This window comes from Melanerpes formicivorus, unplaced genomic scaffold, assembly GCF_026170545.1.
Source record: "Melanerpes formicivorus ecotype bairdi unplaced genomic scaffold, bMelFor1.0.p_v2 SCAF_43, whole genome shotgun sequence".
In the NCBI taxonomy this organism is placed as follows: domain Eukaryota; kingdom Metazoa; phylum Chordata; class Aves; order Piciformes; family Picidae; genus Melanerpes; species Melanerpes formicivorus.
In genome coordinates, this window is record NW_027142395.1 from 4,404,467 (window position 1) to 4,417,116 (window position 12,650).

At 41.9% G+C, this 12,650-nt stretch overlaps 1 long non-coding RNA gene across 3 annotated transcripts in view; it reads left to right on the top strand.

Moving 5' to 3' along the window:
• Window positions 1-12,650, top strand: part of LOC137451418 (uncharacterized) — a 45,378-nt gene that overhangs the window by 14,649 nt on the left and 18,079 nt on the right. The window lies entirely within an intron of this gene.

Sequence of the window (12,650 nt, forward strand, 5' to 3'; positions counted from 1 at the left end):
GTTTTATCAATTTTCAAGGTCAAAGCCTTGGCCGAAAGCCCAGAACAGAGAGCTGCTGCCCTAAGGATGAACGGAAGCAAGACTGAAGATAAAAGTGTCGGAATGCCCAGGATACCCTCCTGCACTCCCAGTTCAGAAGGTGCTTCCTCCCACTCTACCAATGAAATTAGTTTAGATCCTTCTTTTCGTTTACCAACTTCCGTCCACCATATTCCCTTTCTTAAAGGCACAGCCTCAACCTGTCACAGTTGGAAAAGACCAGAGATCATCAAGTCCAACTTATCACCCAACACCTCATGACTAACTAAACCACGGCTTCAAGTGCCACATCAAATTCCTTTTTTGAACACCTCCAGGGATGGTGTCTCCACCACCTCCCTGGGCAGCACATTCCAATGGCCAAATACTCTTTCTGGGAAGAACTTTCTCCTCACCTCCAGCCTAAACTTCCCCTGGTGCAGGAGACTGATCACCATCTGTCTACAACCTCCCTTCAGGTAGTTGTAGGCAGCAATAACGTCTCCCCTGAGCCTCCTCTTCTCCAGGTGAAACACGCCCAGCCCCCTCAGCCTCTCCTCACAGGGCTTGTGCTTGAGACCTCTCTCCAGCCTCGTTGCCCTTCTGTGGGCAAGCGTTCAAGTGTCTCAATATCCTTCTTAAATTGAGTGGTCCTGAACTGTACTGTGGTTGAGGTGCTGCCTGAACTTGCATTTTCATGTTACACTGTTCAGTGATTTATCAGTCTGTTTGTAATCACATTGTGCTAAAATAGATCAACTATAATTGCCACTCAGGGCAGGCTGTCTTCTGGGAAGGACATAAATGAGGTCAGCTATCAGAGCAGGATGCAGCTTCATGGCTATGAAGTGGAAGAGAAGAGCAGTCTATGCAATAGCTTGTCCTCTTCCCCATTACATAACTGAAAGAGCATGGCGCTAATGGGAAGGAAGAGAAAATGAAATATTTGTGACTTCATCCTTACCTGCCTCATCCCCTCAGCTTTTGTTTTTTATATTTTTCAGCTACAGGAAAAGGAAAATATCCTTATTTTTGTTTAATTTCTTAAGCATTCTATTTACACAAGCAATTTAAAAAAACAACCCAACTCCAAATCCCAAAGTACTTCCCATTACTTCCCTCCATAATTTCAGTTTGTCAGCAAAAATACACCAATGATTCCATACTGCTTGCACATGTCCATACAGCATCCAAACTGCACAGTGGTCTGCAGTGTGGTGAGAGCTTTTGCATAGCTGAAGAGAGGCAAGGAATGGGATTTGAAAGGTGGGAAATTTCCTGAGCATACCGTTTCTCTTTTTGTGCTTCAGATCCAGCACTGCCCAAAGTCAGAAAGTGAGTTTGTAACAGCTTGAGTAGGCTTTGGAACAGACTCTAATGAGTGACAACATCAGCTTCATAATAGCTACCAATGTATTTTTAGCTAGGAAATATTAGCAAATGTGATAACACTATGAAATGTGGTGACAATAGGAATACTGTTCATATCTTGTTCATTCAGGTCATGACACAAAGTAGGACAATACTATTAAAACCATGTGGTGATCTTTAAAGTATCTGGCTTTGTTTAAGGCTACTATTGTTTTGAAAGATCAAAAGTAAACCAAAGACTTTACAAATTGTTTTGTTAATCAGTCAGTGGTGATACAAAGATCGCTGTAAGCTTAAAGGGAAGAGGAAGTCTGGCTTTCATTCTACTGCTGCAGGAGTGGAGTAAAAGGGACTTGAGATGGGGAAGAGGGCAGAAAAAGAGCCTTCCTTTCCACTTCATTGCTCTCTCTGTATAAACCAGTCATAAGAGTGGACTCTTGGAGGTCTTCCTAGAGGGAAAGAATGAGGTTATCACACAGTTAATTTGGCTTCTGAGATAAAAAGAAAACTACCACATGAGCCCAGCCTTGAAATAAAACCCACATAGACAGTAATCACTAACAGCTTTCTTCTTCAGTGGGAGATGCAAGAAACCCACATCACGTTCTCAGTAATAGTTTTGATGCATGCCTTGCTATTTGAGCAGAAACGAGGGGCCCAAAACTGTTACAGATACTCTGTACACTACAGAGACACATCCTATAATCTCATTGATATATCTTCCATTTTCTTATGGTGAAAGGTTTGCCAGATAAAGACTGATTTGTTGTTTATACTTCTATAATTACCTCATGGAATTCAAGCTGTTAGATCTAGCAAACATCCTCTTGTAACATCACACTTATTCTTTCCCTTTTTTCTCTCTACTCACATTTTTGATGTTCAGACCCCTGTCATAATTAACATGTGCCAACTGGTTCCCAACCTTACTGCCTCTTCACTCTTCCACCCCCATGAGCAGGAAGGCAGGGAGGTATCACACTCTCACTATCACGTGTCCATGGATGAATGGGAATAATCAGCAAAAGTCAAATAAAATAAAGAGCCCCCAAGACCCCCAGTGTAGCCTGATTGGGCACCTACTAATGTCAGATCAAACACTAAAAACCACCAGCAGAACTGGTGTGTCTACAACCTTCCTGTATGCATGAATGGCTCTTCAGGATACAATAACAGCAAAAGAGGTTACTGAAGTTGACCTTAGTAATCCACCTGCTATCTTGAAAGTATCCTTCATGCTCATCATCTAAGGCAGCTTTAGTTGTTATTTTACTAAGAAATCAGACTTTGAAGGAGCTTCCTCTTTTAGGTGGGAGAATAGATTCAATACAGTGACATTTGGCAGATAAATGTGTAAGCTGAAGCTCTGCCCAAGCAAAACTGAAAACCAACCTCCAGAACAAAGAACAAATTTAATTTAGGCCTAAACTAGCTATGAGCAATCTGCAGATAATATGACCTAATACTTGCCAAAAATGCAGTTACTACTTTTGTAGTCATGACATTGGACCTGGTTTAGAAAAATAATCTCTAAGCCAAGGCATCATACCCATACATGGACAAAAAGATCTATCACCAAAACTCAGTCATGCACTATTGCGAATGGGCATAGAGGGTGAATTTTCAAAGACACTTAGCACTAGATTAGCTCTGATTCTTTGATGCAATTCCTGCTGTCCAATGCTAATTCTTAGAAGATTTCACAGGCACTTGAAGAATCATCCCAGTTTTACAAGGAAAAAATAACAATGGGACAAATCCTGCTATGCAGAAGCACAGGAGTTTTGGAAAGAACAGTGATTCTGTGCAAGAATGGGCTGTCATATATAAATTAAGAGATGATTTTTTAATGTTGAAGCAGCTGAGGTGTCGTTGTAACTAGAAAGCTTATGTAGCGTTTGGCTCAGGAGAGACCTATCCTTAGGGCTCAGCTGCATGGCTGAGCTGTTTCAGACTAACAATTCACCAAATTGTAATATATGAGTGTCTATTTCAAGCCACAGCAAATAAATGGTGCTTTGACTTAATTTAGTCACTAAAGAGGGTGATATCAGTTTTGATCAAATTGATAAAATGGAAATATGATAAAATATGAATGATTTACTAAATATAAAAAAATTATTTTCCTGAGGCAATTGGATCCAATAAACAGTGGAACAGCCTAGAAAAATCAGAACTGGGAATACAGAGGAACAAACTGGAAACTTCTTATAAGTGCAAAAATGAACAGCAACTCTGCCCTGGGTGGTGAGATTGACCACCTCGGGTTCACAACAGAGCTAACCAACGGGTGAACAAGCTATAAACCTCAGGAATAACCACCAGGTAAATTAGCACAAGTTACCAATGAACGGCCGAGCCGTCAACTACCAAAACCTTTGCTGGATGAAGTGATGCTCTGAGTTTGTATTTGTAATCCAAAGGGCAGGAATAATCCAAAGGGTAGTATCCAAAATTAGAGGAAGTTAGAGAGAGGGAGACATGCTGCTGTAGTGGAGATCTAAACACTATGAATAACATAGCATAGCATAGCATAGCATATCATAGCATAGAATAGAATAGAATAGAATTAACCAGGTTGGAAAAGACCTTAGAGATCATCAAGTCCAACCTATCACCCAACACCATCTAATCAACTAAACCATGGCACAAAGTGCCTCATCCAGTCCCCTCTTAAACACTTTCAGTGATGGTGACTCCACCACGTCCCTGGGCAGCACATTCCAATGGCCAGTCTCTCTTTCTGTGAAGAACTTCTTCCTAACATCCAGCCCAAACCTCCCCTGGCACAGCTGGTTGCCTGGGAGAAGAGACCAACCCCCACCTGGCTGCAACCTCCCTTCAGGGAGTTGGAGACAGCAAGAAGGTCTCCCCTGAGCCTCCTCTTCTCCAGGCTAAGCAACCCCAGCTCCCTCAGCCTCTCCGCACAGGGCTGTGCTCCAGACCCTTTCCCAGCCTTGTTGCCCTTCTCTGGACACGTTTCAAGTGTCTCAATGTCGTTCTTGAATTGAGGAGCCCAGAACTGGACACAGGACTCAAGGTGTGGCCTAACCAGGGCTGAGTACAGGGCAGAATGACTTCCCTGCTCCTGCTGGCCACACTATTCCTGATCCAGGCCAGGATGCCATTGGCCTTCTTGACCACCTGGTCACACTGCTGGCTCATGTTCAGCCTACTATCATCCAGGACCCCCAGGTCCTTTTCTGCCTGTCTGCTCTCCAGCCACTCTGACCCCAGCCTGTAGCACTGCCTGGGGTTGTTGTGGCCAATGTGTAGAACTCTGCATTTAGATATGTTGCCAGGACAAAAGAAGCTGAAGACAGGAGCACAAAGTAGGTGCTTTTCACTGCCTTGAATTCCATTAATGAACAGGGGAGGAGAAGATAAAAGATAAGAGAGATAAGAGGGAGAGATGTGGGCTTTGAAATTCACCCCTATAAATTTCCTTTTTGCAAATGGAATGGCCCAATGGCACATGAGCTGTTCAAATCCTGCCAATCAGTTCAAAATGCTGTCTGGTGGGCAGAATTGTACAGCCTTCTCACACTTCTGACACGTGCAGTTATGTCTCTGAAACGTGAGGCTCGGGGTCCAGCTTCCACCCTCTCCAGGCAGCCTCAACCTCAAACCTGGACCCTGGAAGGAGGAGAAAAGGCAGTGGCCAAACAGGTTTAGCTGGCTTGTTACTGCCTCCTCCAGGACAGAGGGCACACGGAGAGACAGGCTTTTCTGAAGCGTTTTGTGTCACTCTAGTCCATAGCATAAGTTAGTGCTCACACAATTACTGACACTTTTCTGACCCTGAAAGCCTCTTAAGCAGTGTACATTTGGCATATATTCAACAACTTATATGATCCCATCAAAACATCTTTTGAAATAGATCTTAATTCCAAGTACAAGGGCCAGAGTCCTTACACCACAGGAAAAGCACACTTTATCAAATGAGACTGTCTTTCATAGGCAAGGAGTTCACACTGGAGAGCCCTTATTTTCAGACTCTTCCTGAATATTTTTCAGTCAGAGTATTTAAAATACTTGTGCAAAGTCTTAATTTTTGTTATAAAATCAACTATCAGTTGAGAAGCCTCCTTTTGCGTAGGAAAGTTCTGGTAGTTATGGCACACTGGAGGTGTACCACAGAGTTTATCTGAGGCACTTAAGAATTGGTACAAATCAGTAGAGAGCAGTCAGATGTAAATTAACTCCAAGTCCTCCAAGTTCAGGCACAGCTCTTCAGTTAGGTTAATTTCTTACTCTGAGAGTTGTTCCCAGATCAAAGATCCAGGCCTTGGAACAAGCACAGCAAAAATATTATTAGCAGAGAGAGATAACATATAAATCAATGAGTGCCCAGTATGTATGACCACCTTATAGTTAAAATATGAAATAAATTTTTACAATCATGACTAATATTTTCAAGCAATACCAAATGTGTTACAGATGTTGATAGGAACAACTGCTGACTACAGCGTGCTCCAATCCAGAGCTGAACAAAACACTTTGGAGAAATTCAGATCAGAACGTTGCAGCCAACCTCCCCTTAAACCTAATCACAAACAGCAAAACACTGTAAATAATACCAAGCCAATCTAAAATACCATATCCAATTCAAAGGTTTGGAGTATTTGCCAACTTTGCCGATGGCTCCTTGTGAAGGGCTGAAGAAATGTTCAGCGTGTTAAACCAATACAACTCAGTGAAAGTCCTGTCTTGAGGGTGCATACAGAAAAGGGAACCTTGTTACAGTGCTGGCAGGTTATAGATGTGATGCAATAGATGGTATGTGGTGCATTAAACTATCTTGCACATCAGACTTTGACTCATTCCAGTGTCTGATGAAGATGACATCAAAAATGCAAAGCAAAGGTGGAACAGCAGTTTAAAATTTACCACATCTTGTTGAGATGAACTGACAGATCAGCTGGTACTGCTTCCAATAAAAAGACACTTTGCCAGTTGAGAATAGTAAATGTGACCATTATGATGGAAGGCAGACTAACACTCACTCAGTCTCTACAAACAAGACATAATTTCAAGTGTTTTGAGTAGGTTTACTCTAACTATTCTTTCCAGGACGTATCTCATTCATTCCACTTGGGACAGGACTCCAGAGACCAGCAGAGCTTATTGCAAGGAAATTACTTTAAATACAAAGTTTAAAGTTTCCATCTTTCCTTCTTCCAAACTGACCTCTTAAAATTCTCACTTAAAATGACAAATACACACTTCTGATTCACATTAAGGGGTTCAGAAAATCTCTCCAGTTTTAAAGTCTTAGCAATAGATCTTACAGCATGATTTCTAGGCATCTTGACTTTTCCACTAATAACATTTATGACAGCTTTCATGTGAGGCAGCCCTAGTATCAGATGCCTTAATGTTTTCCATTACAGAAGGGAAATATCAGTTGATAGCTGGAAAAGCCTAGATAAATATCTTGCTAGTAAGTCAAACTGTGAGCATAGCCGATACTCCAGTCAAGTTCAGGAATGATCAGGAGCACAGGAAGATTTTAAAAGTATTAGAAACACATAAGGACAATGACACAAGTATGTCATATGAGAAGAAAAAAATAGAGGGTCAGTCAGATATAAACCCATGAAATATTTTAGCCTCCAGTTCCTCTTAGGCTCAGTGACATACTGGTGCACTAAGAACCACTCAGGCCAAGCAGGTCACACTACAGGGCTGAAATTGGTCTGGGAAGAATGTCCTGTCTGGAATAATTTTTCTGTAACCATCCATTACCTGTGCTTCTTGGGCTCATGATATCCTGTTATCACCAAAAAACAAGACAGTGGAAGCAACACCACACCATGTCATGAACAAAAGTTATCTCTGCTGAAGACAATAGCCTGTATGAGAGCCAACAAATCACCTATTTGCCTGTGGGGAGGAGATCAGCTATTAGCTTGCCCAGGCAGCTCTGTACTTCTGGGAAAAGGACAAGGTTTCAAGGACAAGAGAAGCTAGACAGCCTCTTCAAGTTTGTTCTCTGCAAAGTGATCTTACATTACAGAAGCTATTATGTTAAAACCAGAATTTCCCTCTGGGACTGGTGAAATTCTGCTTTGCCAACAGGAATGAGAAACTCTTGACTGTCTCTGCTGGCACAAGACAAAATCACAATTTGACCCTAATTTTGTGTACTGTGTGCCTAAGTCAGCTGAAGATGCCATCTGCACTTGTTAAACGGAGGGAGGGTTTTCTTTTCTCAGAGAAACAGTGGATTAATTTCTGTGGTGTATAAATACAATATCTACAATAAAAAAGAAATACTACAGTCATCTGCAATGAAGGAGGAGTCCCATTTTCCCAGTTCTCTTACAGTTTTGAGATAAGAAATCCAAGAGTCCCTGCGGAAAAGGAATATTTTGTTGTTGCTGTTCCTTTTTACAGGAATCCAGAGTGACTGAGTGAAATTGTGCTGCTGGATAACAGAGTTTAAAAGCCTGAAATGTGAAATCCTAAATTGCAACAATTCAGAGCTTACTTTTTATACTAATTTTTAAAAAAAATCCCATATTCACATAATTAATATTTATGTACATTTTTTGGCATAAGGGGAGCTAATGGCTTGGGAGAGAATATGGAATTACATAGCAATTTGGAACTCTATAATGCTGTATTTTATTATGCTCTGGAGAATATGTGGAGATTGTTGAACCTGTTGAAGATGACAGGTTTTATTTATCTTAGGAACAGTACAGTACATCCTGGTAGCATCTGTTAGGTCATCCTGTTCACTTTGTGTTATTTCATTAATGTAGCCTCATCCTGTTTAGAGAGACACAGGAGACAGGAAGAGGCGTTTAAGGCTCTATGCCCTTATTGCTGATGGCTGCTAGCTGTGATTGAAGCACCTGTCTTCTGAAAACAGGAATGAGAATGACTCTTCATGGGCATACACTTGAGTGCAGACCCACATGCTTAATTTATCAAATGCACATTCTACTACCATCTCCTCAGTTAAATATCACAGGTTAACTCAAGTCATACTGTTGGGTAACAGAACTGCTAGTCTCTGTGTGTGTGCATATCTGTGTATATCTGTCTGTATATGTGTCAGAAAGATGAGAACCTTGGATGTATGACTGTCATACCACATGAGCTGTAAGGAGGTTGCTCTGTGGATTCTAGCAGTGGCGGGATATTTTGACCATATGTAAAAAAAATCTTGATTGTCATGGAAAGAGAGCAGGAAATCAGTACGAATAGTCTGCAAACCACTCATTTCCTCTGGGCACTTCTTGATGAACCTGTCATATCTGTTCATTTCAAAGATACTTTGGTGGTTGCCAATACTGGCAGAATAATGAGATATATGAGGTTTCAGTAGAAAAAGTGGTAAAGATTCATTTACATAATTTGCTTTCCTTCTGGAAATATTTATTTCTAAATGATGCAAAAATACTCACAGGGATTACCATGAGGCCATTTCCATAGTATTATGCACCACACATGCATTGCCTTTTCAAACAAACAATAGGATGCAATATTGCAACTTTAACATTATCCTTGATATTTTATTCTTTCATCAAGATTTTTAACGCATAGGTTTTTTATCCACTATTCTATCTCATTGTATCTTTACATAGCTACAATAATCCCCTAATCACTTTTAACAAGTACATGAAAGAAAAAGGCCTGACAGCCTCAGGAAGATTGACTTACTATGAAGTCTTGAATTACTATATTGTCACAACCACTGTTAGCAGATGGTAGTGCATATGAAGTGCCAGAGGGCAAATCACATCCTGGGCTGGATCAAATGGAAAGAAGTGATTCTGCCTCTCTATTCTCTCTGGTGAGACCTCACCTGCAGTACTATGCCCAGCTCTGGGCTCTCGACACAAGAAGGATGTGGACCTGATGGAGTGGGACCAGAGGAACGACACAAAAATGATCAGAGGACTGGAGTCCCCCTCCTATAAAAACAGGTTGTGAGAACTGATACCTTTCAGCCAGGAGAAGAGAAGGCTCTGGGGAGACTTTATAGTGTCCTTCCTGTACCTGAAAGGGGCATACAAGGAAGGTGGGGAGGGACTGTTTACAAGGGTGTGTAGCAACAAGATGAGGAGCAACGGTTTTAAACTAGAGTAGGGTAGATTTAGATTTACCATTAGGAAGAAGTTCTTTGTTGTGACAGTGGTGGAGCACTGGAACAAATTTCCCTGGGAGGTGGTGGAGGCCCCATCCCTAGAGACATTCAAGGTCATGCTTGAGTAACCTGATCTAGCTGGGGCATGTCCCTGCTTACTGCAGGGGGGTTAGATTAGATGACCTTTAAAAATCCCTTCCATCCCAATGCACTCTATGATTTTATGATTCTCCTGTCTTGGATTCAGACAGTATAGTCTTCTCCTGTGTCCCTGGGGCTCCTTGATGTTATATCCAGGCAATATTCACTTGTGCTACTCATACCTCACACTCTTGTTCTGTGCTCTGCCACCACCCACAAGTATTCTCTTAATTTCTCTTACACAAAAGACTGGATAAGGGAGCATGATGGATGCTGTTATTATGGTCATGAGTGACTATCCATAGCTGTTACTGTGCCTATGAGTGATTGCCCATTGATCATGACTGACTGCTCATAACTGCATTTGCAGCCTTATGATATATTTACCCTCTCTTTGGCAGGTGCTTTTGGTCTTGAACTCTATGTAAGTAATAACTAGACTTTTCATCTTACAATCCTGCACTTGTTGGGGAATTGCACAATTCCCAACTGCAGCTATTCTCAAAATACATTTGCTTCTGATGTGGAAGACAATAACTTTTTAGACGACCAGAAGAGAGCCTGCGCTTGCAGCAAATACTTGCAGCAAGCAGAGAAATTATGACAGAGTTTTAGGTAAGTGGGATATAATTAGCCATGTTGGAATTTGACCAGGATATCAGGGTTAACACCCCTGCTCCTGTGAGAAGTGCCTTGGGAGTTCCTCAGCAGCAGGCAGCCAAGACCTCTTGTTTTCATCACATTCCAGGCACTCCATGACAGCTACCCAAATACTCTTTGCCTTAACGAAACCGAACTGCACATATGATACCTACAATTTGGAACCAAGGCATGGACCTAATCCCAGAATGGATGCGTTTAGATTTGTGAAATATTTAGAGTGCAGAAGGACTTCTGTATTTTGGTTCTGGACTGTACCTATTGGGAAACAGCAATGACAAAACCAGTTACTGGAAAATCTGTGGAGCCCATAGGTTTCCTGAACAGCTCAACCTACTTGTAGTTGTCTGACAAGTCTTGAGGTTGGTATTCCTTGCGTAAGTCTTTTATACATCATCTGCACAGCTCTGTTTGGAAAGAGCTCTCATCATGAGCATTACACAGTGCTCCAGACTGCGTGTGGAGATTGCACTGCAGGCTGGCGCCCCAGTACTTACAGCATCAAGAAGACTTGCCCAGCCACTTCCTGTGCATGTCTCTTCTGACTACTTTTGCTAGTATCTTCTATGAGCTGCTCTAGTTCTTCCACTACCTGCTGGTCACCTTCTTGAGGTCTCTTCTAGACCCAGGATATTGTTACTTTCCTATGAGTTATGCATACTACAGGTCAAGGCAGCAATACCCTACCCAGGAAGGCTGCAGGGGCAAACAGCTGCTGGTGGTGGGAGAAATGAAGTGGTTTTAATTCCTCCAGTAAATCTCTGCTTGCTACCAAGAACTACCAGAGGATTATGGAAAAGTGGCCAAGAAATTTTTGCTGATTACAGTACGGATAAAGAGATTTGTTTTACATCAATGTTTTTTGTAACCCTAAACTATTAAATTGGGTGAATTCTATTCATCTGAGTTCAAATCAGTACATTTTTCACCAGAAATTTCCAAGCAATTCAGTTCTTCCTCCACTGACAAAGACCGTGAGCAATGGCAGAGCCTTAACCTTCCTATTTTATACATATTTCCATAAGGTGAGTGTGGAAGAGAAACATACTTTTTCTCCCAAACACATTCTCCTCTGTGTAACGTGAATGTACTACGTGTAATCATATTCCAAGGCCACATGATCAGACAAATTATTACATTCTAAAAAGTGACATAAATGTCTCGTTATCTTTATTAGCTCACTTTTTCTCAGTCAAATGTGTTTGGCTTACAAGAAAAATGATGCTTTTCATTCTGACCTCAGGCTTCCCAAATTCAAACAGATCTGTGGGTCATAGCTGAATAAGAAAAGGATTGACAGAATGACTCAGATACATTTTAACTCCTCAGCATCTTTGAATTACTGCTTATGTCAGGCATTGGTTATGCCAGTGAAAGGCTGGGAACAAGCACACAGTTCAGACAATGATCTGCATGCAGGAATTCAGATAACCTTCTGGTATCTCTTCTCCATTTCACATACAGTGAAAATACAACTTTCCCTGCCATTGAGGTTAAAACAGGAAATTAAGACAAAAGTCAGCCAATGCAATAAGTCAGAAATGTCTCATATTTGCCTTACCTAGTAGAGTCTGGTGTTTTGATCTGAAAAGTGTTTTGAAGACTAACTGCAGGCAGTACATGCCAGAGCAACTGATTTTGCTACATGGTTATTAAAAAAACAATACTGCCACAATTACCTGGCTAGAAAATGATATGCAGGTTCTGTCTTCTCTCTGGTGGCTTTGGGCAGTAGCAGAACTCAGGGACCCCACACAGGCTTCTGTGTCACTGCAAACCTGCCATGTCCTTCCAGCTGGCACGAACCTGGGAGTAAAACTGCTGCTTCCCAGGTGTGTCCAGGCTCTGTGGAAGGATGTATGTTCAGCAAAAAAGGGAAATTCTCTCTTTCTCAGCTCTACAGCACCTTAAAGGCCTGTTTATGAGCTGAGCAGGTAGATGTTGGCCTTAAAATCACCAGTGACCACAAAGATGAAGAGGAAAAAAATATTCTACAAAATTTCACATCCAAGGCGTGACTCAAAACAACCTACAGGAGCAGCTGGGTTCCCTTTAGAGAAAGCCCCTGACATGCCTGAGCTAGCCCCCCATTTTGGGCACAGAGGGGTGTGTGTTGCTGCTGCATCAGTGCAGCTGCAGGCCCGAACTTCCAGGGCTGGGGTGCCTTCATGAAAGCCACAGGAAGGGAACCTCCTTCCCCATTTTCTAACCGTGAGGCATTAGGAGTTGGAATGGTGACTGCAGGGAGAGATGCTTGCACCAGATTTAGAGAAAGGGCGGTTTAGGAGAAATAATAAAACAAAAGGGAACAAATGAGTAGCTGAAATACAGCAGTGCCTGGTGAAGTGATCAGTTCTGC